The sequence below is a fragment of the Canis lupus genome, chromosome 19 (genome assembly GCF_003254725.2).
Source record: "Canis lupus dingo isolate Sandy chromosome 19, ASM325472v2, whole genome shotgun sequence".
In the NCBI taxonomy this organism is placed as follows: Eukaryota; Metazoa; Chordata; class Mammalia; order Carnivora; family Canidae; genus Canis; species Canis lupus.
The window spans coordinates 42,371,402-42,397,066 of NC_064261.1; the positions used below are offsets into that span (position 1 = coordinate 42,371,402).

General features: G+C 38.3%; 1 long non-coding RNA gene across 1 annotated transcript in view; it reads left to right on the plus strand.

Moving 5' to 3' along the window:
- Positions 1-7,882: 7,882 nt before the first annotated feature.
- The window catches only part of LOC118351520 (uncharacterized), a 46,785-nt gene continuing 29,002 nt past the window's right edge, over positions 7,883-25,665 (plus strand). Inside the window, exons 1-2 of the long non-coding RNA XR_004807077.2 lie at positions 7,883-8,173; positions 20,409-20,446. This is a non-coding gene — a long non-coding RNA (uncharacterized LOC118351520). The remainder of the gene's footprint in view (positions 8,174-20,408; positions 20,447-25,665) is intronic.

Consider the following 25,665-nt stretch of genomic DNA (forward strand, 5'->3'; position numbering starts at 1 on the left):
TATAGGGAATTATCAATAGATTAGAGGATACAGCAGGATGTACCAGCCATATGGAAGACAGGGTAATGAAAAGCACATAAACTGAACAGCAAAAAAGAAAAGAATTTTTAAAAAAGGATAGGTTAAGAGATCTCTTGGATAATCAAGAAAATAAACATTAGCATTATAGGGGTCCCAGAAAAAGAGAGAAAGAGAAAAAGGTGTAGAAAAATTATTTGAAGAAATAATAACTGAAAGCTTCCCTACCTAGGGAGGGAAATTGACATCTAATTCTAAGAAGCATGGAGAGTTCCAAACAAGATGAACCCAAGGAAGTCCAAACACACATAATAAGATGTCAAAGATTAAAGATAAAGAGAGAATCTTAAAAGCAGCAAGAGAGAAACAAAAACTTACCTACAAGGAAAAATATAGAAATATATCAGATGATGTTTCTGCAGAAAATTTGCAAACCAGAAGAGAATGACATGATGTACTCAGGGTGCTAAAAGAAAAAAAAAAAAAAAAACAAAAAAAACCTACAACCAAGAATATTCTACTCAGCAAGGTTATCATTTAGATTTGAAGGGGAGACAGAGTTTCCCAGACAACAAAAGATAAAAGTTTATTACCGCTAAACAAGCCTTACCAGAAATGTTAAAGGGATTTCTTTAAGTGAAAAATAAGGGACCACAATTAGACATAAGAAAAATATGAATAAAAATATATAAAATATGACAAAATAAACCTAAATTGTGGAGAGAAGGGAGTAAACTGAGAAGAGAAAGGGAAAAAGAAAAAATAAGGAAGATATTTCTTTTTTTTAAAGAATGTATTTGAACTTAAATGACAATTCAATTGATATGGACTATTTGTTTAAGATGTTATATATGAACCTCATGGTAACCACAAACCCAAAACCTAGACATAAAAAAATTTGAGGAGAAAGAAAGCCAAACAAAACACAATAAAATCTCATTGTTCACAAAGAAAGAGGTCAAGAAAAGGAGAAAGGAACAGATAAGAATTACAAAAACAATCAGAAAACAAACTTTTAAAATAGCAATAAGTACATACTTGTCAATAATTAAGTTAAATATGAATAGCCTAACTGCTCCAATCAAAAGACATAGAGTGATAGAATGATTAAAAAAGAAAGACTCAATTATATGCTGCCCCCAAGACACTCACCTCAGACTTAAAGATGCATACAGACCAAAAGGAAGGGATGGAAAAATATTCACCATGCAAAGAGAGGTGAAAAAAAGCTGGGGTCAATGAAGCAATCAAAGGAGTAACCAAAAAAAAAAAAAAAAAAAATACAGGGAGACAGGTGAAAATAAAAACACAAAGTTTCAAAATCTCTGGGATGCAGCAAAAGCAGTTCTAAGAGCCGACCTCAAAAAGTAAGAAAAAACTCAAATAAACAATCTTATTTATTTATTTATTTGTTTATTTGTTTATTTATTTATTTATTATTTATTTATTTTTAAGATATTATTTATTTATTCATGAGAGACACACACAGAGAGAGAAGCAGAGACACAGGCAGAGGGAGAAGCAGGCTCCATATAGGAGGCCCAATGTGGGACTCAATCCAGGGACTCCAGGATCACGCCCTGGGCCGAAGTTGGTGCTAAACTGCTGAGTCACCCAGGGATTCCCTCTTAATACTTTTTTAAAACAAGAGGTCCTGTGTTCTAGTTTGTACCTGGTCCTACAATTACATGGGATCTTGGGTGCAGCATTAGCTCTGCTTTGTGGGAATGAATGGGACTGCCCCTATGGACCACAGCTGCCAGTCACCCCCACAGACACTCACATATTGATAGTTACGGCAATTAGATGCTTGCCCTAAGACCTGGAATATCTCCTGCCAAGAGGCTAGGTGTTATAATTTAGCCCATAATTTTTTATTGGAAAATTGAGATGGCAAATTGCAGAAAGCCGAGTTTCACTTCATTTTAAGGTGCTAAAGAAAACAAGAAAAGCTTTAATCCTTGCTGTGAACACATGGCACAGAATCTCTACTTCTTTTCTTTAAGAAGAAATTATCACCTTCTTTTGGGATAAGGCCAAATACATTGCTTTTCATAACTAAAGGCATAATGTGCTATGCTTATGCTATTTCTACTCCTCTTTCTCAGGGGGGTTAAAAATACCTCACTGACATCTTTTGGTTGCCGTAGGTTATGGGGACACAGGGCTACCAAAGACACTCTTATTTTTCTGGATGACACCTGCCCACCTTGGTTGCTTGGACAGAGCTGCCCCCGCAGTGTGCATTTGTAATATAGTCCTCGTGTGTAACACATCAGGTTTACAAAATGTTTTCACGCTATCTAATAAATGCTTCTCGAATTGAATGAACTTTCAGTAGAAATTCATCTAAGTTCTGCTCAAATTATAGCCAAGGTCTATAAAGCAGCAAAATTTTCAAGACTCTTGAATCATTTATGATTTGCTATCAACCTATGAAATAGTGTTTTGATGATTTAAAGCCCATCTGTCTCCTTTTCCTCAGGGCCTTTGAACTTTTAACAAATGCCTGGAGTTTCTGTTCAATGATTTTAAACAGTATTGAAAGGCCACTGTGTGGCGTAGGCCTCAATATAGAGGGAGAGACTCTACTTCCCGTTGGGTCAAGTGCCCAGACATCTTCATCTGGATTTTTTTTTCCTGGTTGGAGTGATTAGAGAAAATGATCTCTTTTCATTTGCTAAGGTGCTGTCTTCTTGGAGGGTGCCTGATTATCTGATAATCAAGGTAAGATGGGAAAGGCTGCACTCATTCTTTAAGGAATGTGAATGACATTCATCATTACAGAAATTTAGGTGCTTCACCACTTCTGATTTGGCGCGGCCTGATTTGAGTCGATTTTTGCTCACATAAAATGTTTAAATGTCTCAGTTTGTCTTTTAATAGTTCTGATGTTAGAAGAAGAAACCAAATGGAGCCCCAGGGGCCCTCAGGATTGGCAAGCACCCAGGCAAAGGCGCCAGCTAAGCCCCGTGAGCTTGCTGCTTTCTTGCAGGGAGGTCAGTCCCTCTCAGACCTGACCTCCACAGCTCTTGCATTATGAGTTGTCAGACTTTATTTGAACATTTCTTTTTTTCCAGACTGGGTCTGGAAATGGGCTGGGGTTGGACTGGGTCAAACTTAGAAATGGACTGGGTCCACCGGGTCTGATGTAAGTTGGACTGTTTCCATCCAGCGTGAAGCCTCAGGTGAAGGGAATGCTGTTTTAAGGCTGTTTAAGGCTGAACAAGCAGATTAGTGTTACCAAGGATAATCTTGAATTACAGAGGTCAGAGTGGAACAGTTTCAACCTAGATAAGCTTATCTATTTATGAGGTGTCCTAGAGCAAAGGAGTCTCAGCCAGCGCTCACCATTCAGGGTGGAGGGAAAGTTATTTTTCCTCCTCTGTAGTTTCTGGTGATCGGGATGGGATCACTCACTACAGAGCCTGCAGACAGGGATCCTGGGGAAACTGGAAGAAGCTGGCAAAGGGTGAGAGTTTTACCAAAGTGAGCTTTCCCATATCCCTATATGTGGTGCCTGGTGGAGAGGAAGGCAAAATTTCGTATCGTCTCTCCAACCCTCCCCCAAACCCAAAACCTCAGCTTTTTGACTAAAATCAAGCATCATTAAGAAATTTAGAAACAAACAGTCAGAAAAAAAAAATCGATTTACTCAGAGCTCGATCATTTAGCTATGCTAAACGTTGTAGGCCTTTAGATGGTTTTGTTTCTAGTCCTTTTTTTCCTCAGTATAGCTTTTCCTTTGTATTGCATACTTGCGATTATGCTCTCGCTATGATTTTGTATCCTGTTTTCTTTTCATTTTTCAAAATGAAAGCAAAAACATTTCCATATTACAAATTATTTATAAACACATTTTATAGGCTAATTAAGACCCATTAGGTTGGTGTACCAAGGTTATTATCCATATTTTCATTGCTTAGGCACTAAAGTTATTCTAAAGTGTTGCAATTATAAATAATTATGCAACAATATACTTTTTTATATACAGCTTTTTTTTTTTGTTCATCTCCATACCTATCAAGTAACTAGCTAAGGATAGATTTCTCAAAATAAGAGTCATTGTGACAAAGAAAATTGGTACTTTACATTTTTTACACTCATTGTTACATTGCCATATTGCTGATATTTCCAACTATAAAATATGAAACTGCATCCTTCATATCACACTTTCAATTTTGGATGTGCTTTTTAAATTTTTGCTAATTTGCTAGGTGAAAAATCAATAAACAAACAAAAAAATACACCAAATCCCACCAAAAATCGCATTATTTTAAAATTCACGATACATGCAACTTTTCACCACATTGTATAATTCAATCTTTTTGTTTTTGAAAACCTCCATCTATCTCTCTGAAGTAAAAAGAATGTGAAAGGAAGCTCTGAAGAATGGGTGAATGAACTGTGAGCAGTCCTTTGTACCTTGTAGGTGGGTAAGAAGTAACCTCCTTCTTGCTGTTTCCAGAAAATATCCCAGTACATGGTGGTTGTAGCAGCTAGCAGCACGGCTGCCATCAATTCCTTCCTTCCCTGTATGTGCTGACCCTTCTGCCATCAACGGGTGAAGTCTGTTCCTCAGTCATCTTAAATATGGCTGGTCTGTGACTGCTTTGATAGCAGCAGTGATGCCAAACCAGTTCCAAGCCTCGCCTCTAAGAGAAATGATAGCTCTGCGTGGCTCTCTTGGAATGCACATGGTAGTAGAAGTCAGATGCCACGTGAAAACTGTGATTACCCCCAACTACCCTGCATCCTGTGGAGAAGCCCGCATCTGATAGGCAGGAGAGGCTACATGGAGAGAGAGTTGCTGACGTGTTGCCAGCTCTTCCAGGCCAAGTGCTCGATATGTAAGTGTGGGGGCTTTGAATTACTCCAGCCACAGCTACCATCTGAGTATCTCCGGATGACAGATACCGTATCTTTCCACAGATATCTATCAACACTCATAACCATGAGAGATAAGAGCAAAGTTATTGTCATTGTATGTCCCTGAGGTTTTGGGACCATTTGCTTGCTTTCATAGCTAAGCAGAACAGAAATCAAGGCAAAAAATCAAATTTTTAAAATGTCTCTACTCCTAATAATTTCATGTACTTTCTGGAATTGACCATAAAAAATCATCATTGCTCCTCCTTCAACCCATCAACTTGCTCTTAGCACTTTGATTGGAACAGAGGGTTTATATGTCTGTAGGTTAAAAAGATTCCTGTCTTGGTGATATTTATATTTTAAAAAGAAATCAAAACCTTAAAATAAATTTAGTTCTAATGATGTGATGATAGTCATATACCAGTGAAGGAGTAGGTGAAAGAATTGAGGGTGCATTGGAGTCCATGCCTTTAAAGAAATGCTTTACTCCCACTCCATGCAATTTTGGTGAGACTGTCAATTTTAGTATATACCACAGGAATGTATATAGTGTAGGCTTGGTCAATAATTGAAATTCGTCTCCCAGAAAAAAGCAATTGGTCCAGGTGGTAGGCATATCACTAATGCGTATCAATGAGAATTCTTTACTTAAATTCATCCATGAGCACATGAAGAAAAAAAGAAAAGAAATTTATTAGAGCTACTAAATTAAGGTCAGGAAAACCTGAATCATCTAACTGCCACCAATCTTAGCTGCATGGAAGCAATATGTCTCTTTTAGGACAGAAATTGGAATTGGCACTGATACATACAGATAAAACTTATGCATGTAGATAAAGAGTCATAATGACCTAATCTGTGTCCCTGGATCCATCCATACATGAAGGTATCACCCCCTGACTTCCAAACTTCCATGAGTTAATATATCTTTTCCTGCATCCTGCTTTAAGTTAGTTTGAGCAATTTCTGTCATTCGCAACAAATAAAATTGATGCCCATACACTGATGCACCTAATTACATCAAAGAGACTCACATTTTTAAAAAATTGATAAAACACATATGATGGGTGATTTTTCATACTACTTTATATTTGGGTAGCAACATTAATCAGGTAAGTTCCAGCTTAAGCCAATATACTGCCATAACTTCTGTAATTGCACACATTTTTCTGCAACCCCAGGAAACATAATAGAATAAAAGATTGTGCAAAAGCTTGCATCTGCAATGGGAATCAATTTGCATCTACAATAATTTAGAAAGAAAGAAAATCATTCACAAATTAATGTATTATATTAACAAGTTCTCTAGGACGCACAGGTTAATTGATCTTTCTACATCAGTGTGTTGTCACCTAGAGGTTGAGGAACTCCGCCCCTGTCGGAGGGCAGCCTGAGGCCTGGGGCTAGAAGCCATTTCTGTCTTGGGCTCAGGGTACTTTCCGACTTCAAATTGATAGGGCATTGATCTAGAGCTGTAGAGACAAGCTGTTCTAATGCTGGGAATTAATCCAGTTTGCCCTCAGAAGGCTCTCCATTCTTTTTTTTTTTTTTTTTTTTATAATTTATTTATGATAGTCACACAGAGAGAGAGAGAGAGGCAGAGACATAGGCAGAGGGAGAGGCAGGCTCCATGCACTGGGAGCCCGACGTGGGATTCGATCCCGGGTCTCCAGGATCGCGCCCTGGGCCAAAGGCAGGCGCCAAACCGCTGCGCCACCCAGGGATCCCAGAAGGCTCTCCATTCTTGTGCGTGTGTGTGCGTGTGTGTGTGTGTGTGTGTGTGTATGGATAATTGAATTTTCAAACTTAGCTTTAATTTTTATCCACATTATACATGAACATGTCTTTTTTCTGTAGAACATTTTGGCAATCTCCCAAAACATCTCCCATATTTCCCACTCTTTAAACACAAAAAACTTTTTATCTGTCTGTCAAAAGAATAGCTCTGGGGCTAAATGAGCAATCTCTTAATTTTTCTGTTGTAGCCATTACCTATTCACTTCTCACTGCTGAAGAAGAGAAAGTAGCACATTTTGTCACACCTCTTACACAGCCACACACAAACGTTCACACACACGTGTATGCACACGCACCTCTGTCTTCTATTACCTTCAATAGATTCCCAATATAGTTATAATTACTCTAATATGCAGGATTTACATCATTATGATTATGTAAATATGATTCCTGACTGAGCGCTGTAGTTGATTATGATGACTTTTCCCATCTTGATCAACTTTTATTTCTCCGGGGTGATTATCTTCTTCTGTTATTTTGTATTTGTTTAGCTTTTCATTTGCCTAGATCAATTTACTCCCAAATTCTCTCCCAGATGTGTAATAGCAATTCAGTATATTCAGTCACCATCAACATTCTGTCATTTTCATTTTCTGAAGAGCTGTTTCCTGAGCCTTTTTACCTGCTCCAGTCTTGTCTGTTTCCTCTCCTCCCTTGGGTAGTGCTGTAGTCCTGGAATCTTCTCTCTCCTTACTGGATTCGCTGTTCCTGTTTCCTGGATTTCTCCAGCAGACCTAAAAAAGAAAGCCTGACAGATACATTTTGAGACTTTGCACATCCCATAACTTCTTCTTCTTCCTTTTTTTTTTAAGATTTTATTTATTTATTTATTTGTTTGTTTGTTTGTTTGTTTATTTATTTATTTATTCATTCATTCATTCATTCATTCATGAGAGAGAGGCAGAGACACAGGCAGAAGGAGAAGCAGGCTCCCTCTGGGGAGCCCCATGTAGGACTCCATCCCAGGACCCTGGGATCACGCCCTGAGCTGAAGGCAGATGCTCAACCACTGAGCCACCTGGGTGCCCCCCAGAACTCTTTTTTTTATACCATCCTTACACTGAACTGACAGTTTTGCTTAATACTAGAAATTATTTTCTCTCAGAATTTCAAAGACATCGCTCCTCCAGTGCATTGTTTGTTCACAAACTCCGCCTAGCAGCTGCCAGGTGTCATCTGAAACTGGCCCCTGGACACCAGGGACAGGAAGAGACCCAAGAAAGAGACCGGCCACTCCAGATTGGTGGTGGCAGTTTTAATAAGCAAAGGGAACTTGCTCAGGAGGCTTGCCTTGGATGGCTTTAGGACGGTAGATCTCTGCACCTGCCCCTGCCAAATCAGAAAAGATTACATAGAGCCCTTCACTGGGTTCAGTCACCTGACACTGTGCAGAGGGTCAATCACCACAGCATTACCTGAAGGCTGTGTCCTTGGGGCAGCTTCTGGGAGCCCGGAAGGCCGGTTGATCACAAATCACAAGCACAAGGTGGGTAGCTGAGGGAGTGAGGAGACTTCTGCTGCCGAGGTTCAGCTCACTGGTCGACCTGCGGTCCTGTCTTTTTGATGACCTCTTCCAGCAGTGTTGCTCAATTCTTTGTAGAGGATATGTATCTTTATTTCTTGAAGATTTGAGCATTTTTTCTTTACCCCCAGGTTCTGAAATGTTATAATTATGAACTACTGTGTGTGTGCCTGTTTTTATTTCTTGTGCCGCCTGCAGCATTTGTGTACATGAGGATGGTCTCTTCCTTTCTGTAAGTCACTTTACCTCCACTTTACCTTCCACATCCTTCGGTTCCTGGAAATTAGCTTAATAAGTTTTTAGATGCAATTGATGCACTCTGTTTTCATTTGTTGCCCTTTCTGAAATCTCTGTGATTCAAATATTAGGTCTTGAGTGCTGGTAATGTGTTTTCCTTTTTACTTCTTCCTTCCTTCCATCCTTCCTTCCTTCCTTCCTTCCTTCCTTCCTTCCTCCTTCCTTCCTTCTTTCCTTCCATCCTTTCTTCCTTCCATCTTTTCTTCCTTCCTTTCTATTTCTCTTTCTCTATTCTTTTCTTTCCTTCCTTCCACAGTTCCCCAAAAGTATCTCCTAAGTATTTTTCTCAGTTTTAATTTTTTTCATCTGAAGATTTTTTTTAGAATTTATTTATTTATTTGAGAAAGAGAGAGAGTGAGTGAGCAGGGAGGAAGGGTAAAGGGAGAGGGAGAAGCAGACTGCCCACTAAGTAGGGAGCCAGACATGGGACTTGATCCCAAGACTCCAGGATCATGACCTGAGAAGAAGGCAGATGCTTAATTGACTGAGCCATCCAGGTGCCTGTTATTTTTTAGTTTCTAAAAGCTGCAATCTAGTCTCTGAATAATTTTATTTTTATGGTATCCTCTTATGATTGCAATATCTTCTTATCTCTGAGGACAATAAAAATAATTATTTGTATGTGAATTTTTCTTCTGTTTCATACTTTTGTTTTTTCCAAGTTTCCTCTCTCTCTTTGGTTTAGACTCTGTCTTTAATAGTTGAGTTCTCCTGAAATGTTAGGCAACTGAATCATTATACTTAAGAGAGGGTCATAGAAAGCTGCATGTTTTGTGTCCATGTGTTGGGTATTTTGACCATAGTCTTTGCTATATATTGATTTAATTAGCATCTTTCATTGGAGAATCTTCAAATCAGAATATCTAGACTTTTTTCTTGGGGTCTGGCCAGATTTCTCAAAGACAATTCTTCAATAGCCTATGTGGAAAGCAAATGCTGACTGACGCTTCCCATTAGAGTGTTTCAAATTTCATTTTAATAACATTAATTAAATCTCTGGCTTCAATACAGCATTTTTGACCTTTATTTATTTCACCTACTCCAGATAACAAACTTCTGGTATTCTGCTGAAATTACAAAGATCAACATCTTAAAATATATGTATTTTGTTAAGGTGAAGGTAGTAGAAGAAATGCTTCATTGTGATCTGAATGCTCAAGATGATTTACATAGTCAGGGTGAAGATGAATTTACTTTTAGCCAAGACCTGGGTTAGAAAAACTTTAAGATGCAATTTTAACTGTCCTATAGATAAGTAGAAAGACTGGCAAGAAAAGAACATTAGAGGGAGGCATGGCAATGGCAGAAAGACCATAGAAACAGTTAAAATCCTTGCATTTTGAGTAGACTGTCAATATGCACTTAGGATAGAGTAGAATAGCTAAAAACACGACTCGTTGAGGCGAAGTCTGGAAATGCACTGTTTCCAAATGCCAGGTTAAAGGTGTCACTGAATGTTTTTCAGGAAGAAATCTCATGGTAAAATATATACTTTAGGGAGAGTCATCTGGTGGCGATAAGCAGAATAGATGGAACTATGGGGAAAGGTAGGTAAACCAAGATGAAGGCCATTTCCTCAGCCACAGTTAAAATGACAAGAGCCCCGGGTAGGGTGACAGCCTTGGTAAAGGGAAACTGTGAATGGGAGAGTTATAACAAAGGGAGAATTGACAAGATTTGGTGAATGATTTCCTATGGGGAGGACACAACCCCTTCTGCCTCCTTGCACAGGGAAGCATCATTCTAGAGAAATGCCACCCTTGAGTTATTATGTGCTGGAAGCTGGGTAAATTCTAGCTAGAGGTTAGTTTGTCCTCCATTGGTCTGAGGCAGATTACCACAAATTAAATTTCATGCTAACCTGCTCTAAGCCAGGGACACATCATTAAGCTTCAGGGTTATCTAGTTGATCACAGTAAAAAATCTATTTACACTGTTCCCTTGACAACAGTTGTGAAAATATTTTAATCGCAGTATAAAATTATTTTGCGATATTTCACCAAAGCAATTATGCACTCTCTGGAATGCGATACTGAAAGAGGCACACGGGATGAAACCATTACTTCTGGGTTAGCAAATGCTCCAATTTCTAGGAATGGCCTTGACGGTGCTGCTAAAAACCAGGTCTTTAAGCCAGGTTTGCACAAGCTAAGTGAGGTGGAGAATTGAATTACTTTGGTAGAAAATTAATACTGTCCTCCCTTTCTTGCCTCCTATGTCTATCGTGAGACTTCTGCTTGAGATAAAGTTTACACCCTTCTGCGGGGCCAGAAATACTGGGGCCAATATGAGTTCAAATTGTGACACAGGGAGACAGAAGAATCAAAGCCTGTGTGTGTGTGTATGTGTGTGCGTTTACCAGGAGATAACTAAGAACACAATAGGTGAGCAATAGCTTTGACATTTAATCAGAGATTTCAAAGTTTACCAGATATTTGTGCTGATGTCCAGAATTCAGTGTTAAGACTTTGCCTGCAACCTATCTAAAAGAATGGAACAGGGAAAATGTGTGATGCTCTTGTAAAACTATACCCCATGAAGATAAGGACAATGATTACCAACTGGAGGGTCAAGAAATCGAAACCAGCTAATTCAAAAGGAAAAGAGAAAATACACGGTATCTGATGAGGAAGACATCTTGACAAGATGAAGCTTTTGTATCTGTGCTCTCCCTGTGGCATGTCATAGATAGGGGTGGCCCTCCAGGGAGTTAGGCAAGCACATGTGAATAAATACTAAACAAGTGAACAAATGTGGTAGCATCAGAAGTCATTTAGCCTCTAAACAACTGCAAGTAGTTATTAGAGGCAATATATCCAGATGTACTAGTCTGCTAGGGCTGCTATAACAAAATTCACAGGCTACGTGGCCTAAACAATAGCAGTGCCTTTTCTCATAGTTCTCAAGGCTGCAAGTCCAAGATCAAGGTGTTGTCAGCTTTGGTTTTCTCAGGCCTCTCCTTGGCTTATAGATAGCTGCCTTCGTGTTATGTCCCCACAGGACTTTTTTTCTGTGCATATTATCCTTGGTGTCTCTTTTCTTCCTTTAAGGACACCAGTCAGATTGGGTTGGGCCCCATCCTTATGACCAAATTTATCTTACTTGCCTCTTAAAAGTCTCTATCTCAGGGATCCCTGGGTGGCGCAGCGGTTTAGCTCCTGCCTTTGGCCCAGGGCGCGATCCTGGAGACCCGGCATCGAATCCCACGTTGGGCTCCCGGTGCATGAAGCCTGCTTCTCCCTCTGCCTGTGTCTCTGCCTCTCTCTCTCTCTCTCTCTCTCTCTCTCTCTGTGACTATCATAAATAAATAAAAATTTTAAAAAAAGTCTCTATCTCCAAATGTAGTCACACCGTAAGATACTGGGAGTTAATGCTTCACCATATTTTGGAGAGACACAATTCAGTCCGTAACACCAGAAATCTTAATTTTATTTCCCAAACCATCTTCTTTCCTAGGCTTCACCATCTTAGTACATGAAATTCTATCCTTCCAGTTGCTCAGGCAAAAATCATAAGGTCAACTCTGACCTTATTCTCACATCTCACATCCAATAAGAAAATCTTGTTAAATTTATCATCAAAATACATGCAAAATATGGCCTTTTCTTACCATTTCCATTGTTCTAGTCTGATTCATCTCATTGGATGACAGTCTCCTGAGGCAGTGGCCTCCTAAATGGTCTTTTTTGCTTCTCCTCTTGCTGCTTTCAGTCTAACCTCCAAGTGTCTTATAATACAAAGCAGGCACTGACAATATACTACCTCCCTATAGATCTCATCCTGGCACTTATCAGCACTTAAAATGTGTGTGTATGTGTGCCTAAATATATGCATATATTATAGTGCATCTCTCTCCACTAAAATGTTAACTTTTAAGAACAGAGACTTTGGGGGCGCCTGGGTGGCTCAGCAGTTGACTGTCTGCCTTTGGCTCAGGGCTTGATCCCCTGGTGCTGAGATCGAGTCCCATATCAGGTCCGCTATGAGGAGCCTGCTTCTCCCTCTGCCTCTTTCTGTGTGTTTCTCATGAATAAATAAATAAAATCTTAAAAAAAAAAAGAACAGAGACTTTGTTGTTCTGTTCCCTCACATATTTCCAATGTCTGTAATGGTGTCTGGTACACTAGAAGAAATCATATTAATAAATACCACTTGAATGAATAAATGGACCTATGTTTCTATCTACATGCTCTGTTAGCTGCTCTTTGCCTTATCTCTTCTCCTTCTATCTCAGCTGGAGCCTCCTGGAATAAAAGGATCATTAGGAAGCACATCTAGTACCTACTGTGTGCCAGAGGCTATGAAAAATAAATACAAGATTCTGGTCTAGTGGGGGAGAAAGACATAAAGAAATGAGAGTGAAGATTTGACAAGAATGCATAAATGTCAAAGAAGTGGAAGAAAGATTAAATACTTAGTCTTCGGGCAAAGGCTATTATGATTCTGGGTCAAGGAAGATTTCTCAAAAAATAGAATCTCGACCGAAGAAGAAAAGTCAGATAGGTGAAGGATATTAAAAGTAATAAAAAATGTCATGCTTTTATGTCCTTTCCTAGGCTAGTAGAACAATGGTTGTTAGTCACCGATATTTAGAGAGAATTCCCGGGTTCAAGACTGATTTCCCATGTTGGAAAAGAACAAACAGCACCCAGTCTGTATTGTTTGTAAAAAATCTTTGGAAAAATACAGTTCAGCTGTCAGTAGTCACACTGTTCTCTATGAAGAGCATTAGATTTTTATACTCTATTTGATTGATTTCAAAGTAAACCCCAGGAAAGGAATCTTCCCTCCCAGTCTATTTTAAGAAAAAAGAAATTCTGTAGAAGTGGAAATACACTTTCATTGCAGTTAATTCAAGCTTAAATTTTTTTAAGTTTACAGAATACATTTACATATATCTACTATAGAGAAATCAATGAACCTTTTGTTTTGTCAGAAGAGAAAAAAGTCAATACAACTTGTTTCAATAGGCAGATATTCTTTTTTTTTTTTAAAGATTTTATTTATTTATTCATGAGAGACAGAGACAGAGAGAGAGAGGCAGAGACACAGGCAGAGGGAGAAGCAGGCTCCATGCAGGGAGCCTGATGGGGGACTCGATTCTGGGTCTCTAGGAACACGCCCTGGGCCGAAGGCAGCACTAAACCACTGAGCCACCCGAGCTGCCCTCTTTTTTTTTTTTTTAAAGCTACAAATTTACAAATACCTGAATTGGTACAACTATACAGAATTAAAAGTTTGAAATCAGTCACAATTAATTACAAATGCATATTTGCATGTATCTGTGAATATACATAATGGTTTTCTTTCTTTTCATTTTTTAACAGATTTTATTTATTTATTTGAGAGAGAGAAAGAGAGAGGGAGAGAGCACAAGCAGGAGCAGGAGCAGAGGGAGAGGGAGAAGCAGACTCTCTGTTGAGCAGGAAGTCCAATGTGGGGCTCGATCCCAGGACCCTGATATCATGACTGAGCTGAAGGCAGATGCTTAACTGACTGAACCACCCAGGGTTCCCATAATGTTTTTTTTTTTTCTATAAAATTTGAAGACATTAAGGTATTTATTTATATAGTAAAGTCTAGTAAAACTTTTTTTGTAAACTAAAGAAATTAAATTATACTGCAGGTATATTTCACAGGTATTTTGGCTTTTGCCACTTTGCTTTTCTGCCGGTTGACACCATGTCTGGCATAAGGTAGATTCTCAATAAATATTAGTGCAATTGAAATTGAGTAGCAGTAGACATGCTTCTTCAAATCACATATGAAAGAGGCATTTTACTATTTGTCTAAGTTACATGGCACACATTATGGAGAAGGTAATATTATTGTATCTGATTTATAGATAAGAAAACAAGCATAATGAACGAGATAGCAGAATTTATATAGACCATCAACAAATCAGCAACAATAATAATATCAAAATTGGGGAGCTTTTTGTTTCTTACAGAATATCCAGGAACCCTTAGCCCAATTAATGCTGTAGCATAATCAACTTAACCCCATTTTATAGTCTAGGAGATGAGATCCAAGACAATAGTCATAGCCTGAAGACAAATTGATAATTAGTAGAATGAGGTGGGTTGTGTGGAAGTAATCTTGTTCTTCTGCTCTGAATTTTACTCTTCTTTCATGTGACATCTTTTGACAAATAACCTTTCTCCTATCATTCCATCCTCTCTTTCCTACTTCCTGGCAATGAGTATTCTACATTTTTCAGGGTGTGGGCCATAGCTAACCAGAGACATACTTACTTTCTTATTGTTAGGCATAAACTAAGCAAAAGCAATATTGCTGCTCTGCTACTTTCATCAAGTTAGGAGTCATAGAAAAGTATAGGTCATCAGAGATTTTCTCCAAGGGTGCCAAGATCATTTAATGAAGAAAAGACCATTCATTTTCAACCAATGGCATTTGAAAAATTGGATACCTACATGCAAAAGAATGAAATTGGACTCTTATCTTACATCATATACAAAAATTAACTACAAATGTGTCAAAGACCTAACTGTAAGAACTAAATTATAGAACTCTTAGAAGAAAACATAGGGGGAAGCTTCATGATTTTGCATTTGGCAATGATTTCTTGGATACAACACCAAAGCATAAGTAACAAAAGAGAAAGAGAAATTGTACTTAATCAAAATTTAAAACTTTGGTGTATTAACGGACACTATCAACAGAAGGAAAAGACTTGGGAGAAAACATTTACAGATTGTATATCTGATAAGGGATTTATATTCAGAATAGTTAAAGAATTCCCACCACTCAACAACAACAACAAAAAAAACCCCAAATAACCATATTTTAAAATGGGCAAAGTACTTGAATAGACATTTATCCAAAGAAGATATACAGATGGCTCAAAAGCATACAATATGAGGCACAACATCACTAGGGAAATGCAAATCAAAACCCCAGTGAGATAACAGTTCACACCCATCAGGACAGCTATTTATAAAAACACAGAAAATAACACGTGTTGACAAGATGTGGAGAAAGTAGAACTTTTGTGCATTGCTGATGGGGATGTAAAATGTGCAGAAATTGTAGAAAACAGCGTGGCAGTTCCTCAAAAAATTAAGCATAGGATTACCATCTGATCCAGAAATTCCACTTAAGTGAATTGGAAAGCAATGACGAATAGAATGCAGAAGCTTGAATACTTATTTACACCAATGTTCATAGCAGCATTATTCATAACAGCCAAAAGGTATAAACCACCCAAGTGTCTACTGACTAATGAATGGACAACTAAATGCGGCTATACAGGGCTCACATATAATGAAAAGTTCTTCAGTCTTAAAAAAGAATGAAATTCTAACACACGCAACAACATGGATGAACCTTGAAGACATTACACCAAATGAAGTAACCCAACCACAAAACGACTAGTAGTGCATGGTTCCATTTATATGAGACACCTGAAGTAGTCAAAGTCACAGAGAGAGAAAATGGAATGGGGGTTGTTAGGACTGGGGGAGATGGGTGAATGGAGTGTTACTGTTTAATGAGTTCAGAGTTTCAAATTGGAAAGGTGAAAAGATCTGGGGATGGAGGGTGGTGATGGTTGCCCAGCAACATGAATGTACTTAATGCCAATGAACTGAATGCTTAAAAATGGTTAAAATGGTAAATCTTACATTTGGTATATTTTGTTACAAGAAAAAGTATACGCTGTTATATAGAGGACCTATTTCTATGCTTAGAACTTTTATATTTCTGAGGCCAAAGGGTAAATCTTTCAATGCAGAAAGAGTCACTTTTATAGTCAAACACAAGAATATATATCCCAAGTGGAGATGGAGCATATTATACAGATCATGTTCAATGTCACCTAGCTATTAGTTCCAAGCCTATTTCCACTATTCAATGGCCCCCGGGGGGGAATTAAAATAGTCTTTCCTCTTCTGCGCATGCTCTGGAGGAGGAAAGAGCCGTAGCTGAATGTGTGCATGGGGGAGAGATGCTGACAATTTCCTCCTTTCTTAACTGGTTCATTCTTATTTATCTTCTCTTTATTTATTCCTGAATCTCAGCTCCAAGAGTCAAAATGCAAGGTGTCCCCTTGCCTCCCTCTTCTCAGATTGGGCCTTTGACTAATGCAGGAGTCATTACACCCCCAGGGCATCCTTGGCAATGAGGAGCCTGCAAAGGATCCTTAATAGGGGTAAAATCAATAGTAGCAAGTGGGCTGCAGCCAATCCTGTGGCTGTAATTTTTTTTTATTGGGCAAAACTGAGTGAAAGACAATGCTTGTTCCATAGTCATTTTGTGACAGGAAAAAGAATCTGTTTCTTTTGATTTTATAAACATGACATAAAGTAATACCTTCAGTTGTCTCTCTTGTAATCTGATTTCCACATCTCTCCACGTTCTTTCTAAACCACGTACTGGATTGTGAAATCTTTTCCCTTTTGGTAAATGGAATTCAAATTCTTTAGCATAATCTCTAGAACCTTCCCGACTGGGGCTTTTCTTGTCCAGCCTCATCTCTCATGGTTGCCACCATGGCGTCCAGGCTTCAGCAATGATAAATGCAAATAGCTCTTTAAAGGTGACTCACTTAGGTAGTTCCCACTTTGCCTTTGTAAATTCTACACTATTCCCTTTGTGTAGAATCCTTGACTTTCTCTAACATGTCATCTCCTCTGTGAAGCCCTCCTGCCCACATCAAGAAGAATCAAATGCATCTTCCCCCATGATTTTTCAGTATCTTGTATATCTTAATTGTAGCACTGATGATGGACTGGCACATTTCAGTGGGGGTTTCTTTTTGAATGAATATGTGAACAAAAGAACAAATTTCCCATAGCTCCATTCCTTCCGCCTTCCTACCTTGTTAGAAGTGCAAACTCCTCTCTCTGTAGTGTTCCAGCTGTTCTCTCTTTGAATCTCAGGTTGAATTCGTAGGTTTTCAGGATGATTTGAAAGTTATCTAGGTAAGTTGGTGGGGACAGGTGACTTGGGGACCCTACTCCTCCGCCATCTTGCCAACACACCCATAGCTTCATTCTTGAACAACAGCGAGACCAACACTGGGGTTCATGGACATTTCCTAGCCAAACAGTAAGAATGAGAATAAAAGATGTGGATCAAAAATTTAATACCCACAGCACAAATTCTAAAGAGGTGGCACTAGTCAGTTTACCACAGATATTCATGGAGTGTCTGCTCTTTACTGGTTTGACCAGGCACCCCTTCTATACCAGCTGCTCTTCATACATCTATACCAAGTGGAGAATTGAGAGAATGTAGACTCTGATTTAAGAATGTAGTAGGATTCTAGGGAGCTGGGTGGCTCAGTCAGTTAAGTGTCTGCCTTTGGGCCAGGACAGGATCCCAGGGTTCTGGGATCAAGTCCTGTGTGGGGGTCCCTGCTCAGTGGAGAGCCTGCTTCTCCCTCTCCTTCTGTGCTGTACCCCTCGCCCCTGCTTGTGCTCGCTCTCTCAAAGAAATAAAAAAAAAATCTTATTTTTTTTTTTAAAGAACATATGGGGATTCTTAAGATTGTAGTAGAAATTCAGGTGATCATCTTACTAAAATATTATCTGGTTTCTGAAATAGAAGCTCTGAGCAAAAGAGATTTCCCTTCTTAGTTATATGGTTTCAGTATCGAAATGGCTACTCGTGCTTCGAAGGTGATTGCTCAATTATACTTACCTACTCAGTAGGCTCACGTTGACCCTCACTAGCCCGAAACAAATTTCATTATCTTCTCAGACTCTCTGGTATCATTTCAGTGATTCTGGGAATATTAGCAGCAGGCACTGCCTGGTTTTGTTTTGGTCAAGTCGGATTTTTTTTTCAGGGCAAAGACAGACTTTCAGATAATTTGCAGATTTCTATAATGTTAGTGTTGGAAAGAGTCGATTGTGGCTATCTTTAATCACTTATCTCATCTTAAAAATGAGAACCCTGAGTCCAAGGTGAGTCAAGTGACTTGCTAAGGGTCTTAAAGCCAGGTGGTGGCAGGCATGCTTTAGAGTTCTGGTTTTCTGTCTGTGAGGCCAGTGTTATGTTCACTACCTTGTGCTGCTTTCCACAAATGAGTTCCTGCTTTATGTATTCAATCCAGGGCGGTGCAAGTATATGCTGCCGTGTGCACATAGAGGGCTTTCAAATTATATTCATAAAATTGAAGTTAGTTTAAGCATAGGCTTTGAATTTATTCACCATTTAGGAAAATAGATGAATGTGATATTCTCAACCCACTGAACCATAATCTTTCTACAAAATACTAATGAAATACACAGTGTGATCCAGCTTTTCATTTCTCTTCTCCCCCTGAGCACCCTCCTTCCATCTGCAGCACTCCATCTGAAGGCAATGGCATGTACATAGCCCCTTCTAGATAACCTTCATGACATAATGCATGAGACAAAGGTGCCTTTGCCATCAAACATCAACCAGAGGATTTAAGAATAAGAATCTATTTCTTAGAAGAACTGAAACCAAATGAAAAAATACTCTAAATTTTTGTGAGAAAATAAATCCAAAAATAGATATAATTTTAGTTGACACACAAAGTGTAAAGCCCACAGTGTCTCAATACAAAGGAAAAGATTGTAGCTGAGCTTCTGAAAGAATTTTACAGACCAAGGCTCATTGGATTTTGGAACAGTTTGAGTTTAATGAGATGGGAAGGGAGAACAATGGTGGACAGAGAGAATGGGGTAGCAGGGAGCTCCCTGCTGGATCTCAAAGCCAGTATTGCTCTCTGTGTGCTGAGTAATCTAAGCTGTTTGGAAGACTGTGCCACTGGTAACAGAAAGAACAGTTAGCCTGTGAGTCAGGAGACCTGTGGTTGAGGAGACCACTTTTCTGTTGGCTTGGATACTCATCCGGAAAATACTAGGGCAGGATCAAACAACCTTATAATTTTTTCTAAACATTTTTTTTAAGATTTTATTTATTTATTCATGAGAGACACACACAGAGAGACACAGAGACATAGGCAGAGGGAGAAGCAGGCTCCCTGTGGGGAGCCCGATGTGGGACTCGATCCCGATACTCCAGGATCACACCCTGAGCCAGAGGCAGATGCTCAACCACTGAGCCACCCGGGTGCCCCCAACCTTATAACTTTTGCATTCTGGGCTTGTAGAGATTTCGGCTCTTTGGAGTTTACGCTACAAAGAAACACAATAAAAGAAAATATGTTAAAAGTATTGTTTAGGTTCATTCCTTATCTCAGACTGTTCTCTTGGCTTGATGAACAGGGATGACTGAGAATCACAGAGGAGGAGTTTGAAGTAGTCTGTCTATTTTTCCCTATCATGGATGATCTCCTGTAGTCTTTCCTCAAATATGCTGCTGAGGTTAGCCAACTGGCACGCTGAGGGCTAGTAAGTCAAGCTGTCTTGATTGGGATGCTAGTACACAACAACTATGGACTTTGGACAAGTCCTTTTGGATCTTTAGAGGCAACTAAATTCATAATTCAAAAGACTTCTGCTTTCATAAGTGACTAATGGTCACCTACCAGTAACCAACACAGAATGTTAGTAAGAGTTACCAACATCTCTCAATTTAAAACTACTGCATTGCTAGTATTTGCTGACACCCAGAATTCAAGACTCTACTCAAAGCCCTGTTGCAAAGTTTCTGGGCACAGATGCATGTGTCAAGGTGGAATGGTCTTTTAGATATTAGTAGGGTGGTATCAATATTGTCTTGCCTTAGTGATGGCTTTCAATGGCTACTTTTGCTTTGTAATCATTAATTGCCATTATATTACCACCATTTAGTTCATGAATAGTTAATCCTTCAGCATATAACACATATTTATATTTTTCTAAGTGAAGCTTTAAGATATATTTGCACTACTCTTCCACCTGTATGAAAATTCCTAAAGCAGACATATTGACATTGCTTCTATACTTTACTTCTATTATGACAGTTCACTGGCTGTGGTCTGGCTTGAATCATACCATCAAGGTAAGCTTATAAAATTAATCAGTTGGTTATAAATTCATCGAATATTATTATTCACATAATATCAGTGTATATACTACTATACTTGTTTTAAGCCAGGGATAGGTACTTATTATTACTTTTTTTTTTTTTTTTTTTTTTTTTTTTTACTTTTTTCTGTAAAGAGCTTGGTAGCAAATGTTACCAAGACTTGGTAGCAAATGTTGTAAACTTTAGAGAGTCTATCAGCACTACTCAACTTTGATGCAGCAAAAAAGCCACCATGGACACTATGTAGACAAATGGGCATGGCTATGATAAGAAACAAAAGAAAACAAACAAACAAAAAAACCACCCCAAACCAGAAAACAACTTTATTTACAAAAGCAGTTGGTGAGCCAATGTGGCTTATAGATCACAGTTTTGTGATCCCTGTTTCAAAAAGCAAATGGTAAGTAATTTGTACTGGGTCCTCTCAAATTCTTTTTCATGCTGTTCTTTTGCCACTAGAATGTGAGACTGAGTTCAGTACTGGATCAGTTGAGTTTTGCCCAATTTAAATCTGCTGTGCTCAAGGATATTTGAGAAGTATGAGTGTTCGAAAGGAAAGTTAGAGCTATTAATATCCTAAAAAGAGCCAACTTCATTCTTTAACCTTAGTGCTGGAGGCTGGCATTTGTAAAAACAAAAAACCACGTCTTGATGTATTTTTGTGGGGGAGCTGTGAGTAGAGGAAATGGGAAGGCAGCAGACTAGTTAAAATAATACTCAAAGCTGAAATATCTGCTTATCAGAATTCAGCAGAGCACTGAAAAAATGGTAGAATTTTTTAAAGAAACTGCTTATTAAATAAAAATGAAGCTACATCAATTCTGTGGGCAAGAGATTAGATTTAAAACTAATGTGCATCTTTAAGAATAAGACAGAAATATTTATTTTATTAATATAATATGATTTTCAATGGAGAACATTTGCAGTTTGTAACCCATACTTAAGCCTTAAGTATATAAAATTGTAGGTTTTCTATACACATGAAAATATAAATCACATGATATTACTAGTGCACTTAGTGCTGCTTTAAATAGACATAAATGCAAGCTGCTATATATGACATAATATTAGGCTGTATATTAAACAATGCATAGTATCTGATTTCTGTCAGCATCAAATTGTTTTAACCTTGAACATTTGTTTGTATTTGATATAATAAATTAGAAAAGGACTTTTAAAAAGCTCCCATGACAGGTTAAAATGAAAAGAACGGGGTGCCTGGGTGGTTCAGTCGGTTAAGCATCTGCCTTCAGCTCAGGTCATGATCCCAGGGTCCTGGGATCGAACCCCATGTCAGGTTCTCTGCTCAACAGGGAGTCTGCTTCTCTCTCTCTTTCTGCCCCTCTGCCCATCCCCACTGCTCATGCTCTCTTTCTCTCAAATAAATAAATAAAATCTTTAAAAAATACAAAATAAAATTAAGAGAAAGTTAAGAGTCATATTTCTGTCTAAAATGTGGAAAAGAAAATTAGAATCATGCATTTAAAAGTGCATCAGAAAAATTAGAAACAAGTGTTTTACCGAATAAATTTATTAAAACTATGATGTATTTACAAGCACCTTCCAGGATTCCTTATCACCTTTAGCAATGAGATAGAAATCTAATTAAGGGTAAAGTGTAGCTTTTGTGATTTGTCATAATTATTGTCTTTGAAACAGTATTATGGTTTTGCTGGGTTAGTAAATTTCCTTTACAAACCTTATACATTATTTATATCCCACTGGGATTTCCAGATTGCCAATCACTGGAGAGAATATCAGCCTATTACATGGATCAGTAACAGCTTGGGCTGTCTCCAGCTCCAGAGACTGGAGATAAATGACCTGCCCTGGGAGGACCCTAACAGACACCTGCTTCAGCCAGTGAATGTGAAGACATACACAAAACACCCTCCAGATTCTAACCAGTTTAACCGATTCTTACAGACAGATTCTTTCTTATTTTTAATGCAATAAATACATGCCAGTTGCCGAATCTTTGCTTATGCCAGCTATTGCAGAGGACTGGATTTGTTTGAAGTGAAAACTAGTGAATTGATGGTGACCCTAAGAAAAGAGTTCGATGTTTACACAACTCAACAATATGCCTGAGGTTTTTTTTTATCCTTGATTCTTTGTTTCTTTGAACATCACTTGATCTTGTATTAGTAAATATTTAAGAGGTTCAAGAGCATAGAAACAGTCCAAAAACAAAGAGAATGCTTAAAAACATGTGTTTATGCATTTCTCATAAACAATCAGAAAATAAAGTGCTAAATGATATGAAGTCTGAATTTAATAATTTCGTCTTTTATCTTTACTTACTCTTTCCTGTTCGAGTCTGCATGTGCAGAAAGCAGTGGATTCTTCACTCTCACGTTATAATTACTATTATGACTAGTGAGTGATGTTCCTCTGCCCTGAGTTTCCATAGCATTGATCTGCAGCAGATACCCTTAGCCCTCTGTTTGGCCATTGTTCGATATCGTCCAGTTTTGTTTCATGCATGTTAGCTTTATTTCTGCAGTTTAACGGTGAGCTCCTTAAAACCAAGGATCACATCTAAGACATTTTAGCATCCCTTGGAGTTTTGAGCATTGCACCAGCCCCACAGTAAACATTAAGAGCCTATTTGTTGATTGATAGTAATCTAAAACATAGTCAGTATTCTAGTGCAGGACTGCTTCTGTGCTGCTGGACAAAGATAGATCATCAATTTAGCAAAGTACCAAACAGAAATCAGGTTGAGTGACACGACTGGGTTGAATCTCAAAATTTTAGATTTGAAAATTTTAACTTCCTCTGCTCCTACTCATCATGATTCCTCAGGATACATTTAGATTGAAAAGAGCACCTCTTTCCATTCCCCTCCCCCCTTATTTCTTATTCAGAATTAAGTCTAAACTTAATGGTCGAGGAAAGAACATTCTTTCTCAAACTTTCACTGATAAAAAATCTCTCCCTTTCTCACTAACAATGTCTAAAAAGAATTGAAGAATTTTGGCCTGTGATGTGTCATAGGCAATTTGGGTTAAAAGAAAGAGAGCTTTATTTTTCACTTTAGCTTATCATTTGCTTATTTTCTTATTGCTGCATATCTGGTAATTTGGCATATCCAGTTTCCTTTACTCCACTAAGAAAGTCCCCCCTTGTTATTTGGGATATGTTATTTCCACATCCACAAGACTAATTTTTCCTTCCTTTCTACTCCAGAGTCAGGCTCATGACTCCAGTCTGGCCATCCTGAGTCCTAGTGATTGATGAGGGCACAAGGGCAGGGCTCTGCTCAGTAAGAGTCTGGTTTAAGGTGTCTGCTTGGACCTTTGGCAAAGAGGTGATTCCTTTCTGGTTGGGTTGCTGAGGCAGTAGGCTCTATGCATTGATTGGCCTGTCACTATCGTTGTCGACACAGGGAGAGAGGTTTTCTGAAAAACAAGTTAATACCCAAGAAAGAAGAACTGAGAGATAGCAAGAAACAGATTTTTATAGGACTTTGTCTGAAAGCTTTTTCATTAAAAGTGATAAACTCCCTCTTTCCAACAGGGCCTGTTTGATTTGGGTTATTTGCCACTGAGAGTTCTGTGCGATTCATTGACGTTGAAAGAAAATCTTGGTGTTCTTATAAAAATAGCCTTGTGTATGTGTATGTGTATGGGTATGTGTTCTTTCCTGTAATGTTAAACAGATTTATCCTGCTCAGTTCCACAGTGGCTAGGACAGAGTGTCTACTTGGAAGTTCATATTATGTCATATGGCATAGTTTTAATCGAGACTGTGTATTAGGTTTAATATTTCTAGCACCAAGATGACTGCCACACTGTGAAACACTTGTTTGGTATTCAGCTTTACTTTCAAAATATCATGAATATACTTCTTACATGATAAAAGAATATGAAATCAGTATGTTGCTTTCTCACTAAAAGATGGGATATTTTTATATGAACATAATTTATAAGTGTTGCCCTGTCACCTAAATCCGCTCCCCCTTCAGTAGAATGCTTGTGAAAATTCTTATTACTTTGAATGACTGGTTATGTGCACTTTAAATGGATTAGCATTTCTTACTTTCTCAGTGCTACAAGAGTGTATGAAAAATGTAAATTAGAAGCAGAGTCTGTGTTCAAGACAGGAGTGATTATATACTGAGTGTTATATACTTTTGATTTTCTGTGTTTTCAATAGGACCATGTACTTTCCATCAGAGCTATGAAGTTAAAATAGATGACACTAAGACTGACACAAGAAGTTTCTAGAAGATTACGTAGAATGGTGACTATGTAGCAGGGAAGTTAGGGAAGAGCATTATGGAGAGTAACCAGATGTGAAACGGAAATTTATGCAATTCTAAAGAGAGACAAATGTAACAAGGTGATGATATAGCAGTGCTCTCTGATATAAATACAATGTGAGCCACATATGTCACTTAACATTTCCTAGTAGTCACCGTAAAACCAGTAAAATAAACAAATGAAATTAATTTTAATAATATATTTAACCTAATACATCCAAGATGTTATTCTTTCAACATGAAGTCAATATAAAAATTATTGAGATATTTCCCATTCTTCACTTTAATTTTTATTTATTTATTTATGATAGTCACAGAGAGAGAGAGGCAGAGACATAGGCAGAGGGAGAAGCAGGCTCCATGCACCAGGAGCCTGATGTGGGATTCGATCCCGGGTCTCCAGGATCGCGCCCTGGGCCAAAGGCAGGCGCCAAACCGCTGCGCCACCCAGGAATCCCCCATTCTTCACTTTAATATTTGGTCGGATTTTTCAGTTTCAGCAAATCACTACCCATTGTGTTAAGTACTCAATAGTCACGCAGAGCTGGTAGGTGATGGAAGAAGACAAAATTCATCCTGGCTAGTGTCTGAACTTGCAATTTCTAGCTGAGAAAGAAGAACAAGAGGGCACATCTTTATAGCTACTATCTCTTCTACTCTAATCTTTTTTCCCAATTTTATTGAGAAATAATTGACATATATCACCATATAAGTTTTTTTTTTTTCCCACCATATAAGTTTAAGACAAACACCATGACGATTTGATTTACATTTGCCGTGGAATGATGACCATGGTAAGTTCAGCCGACATCAATTAAAATGAAAGGATGAAAAAAAAAAGAAAAAGAAAAAATATTTTTCCTTGTGGTGAGAACTCTCAGGATTCTCTCTTTTAAAAACTTTTCTGTGTATCATGCAGCAGTGT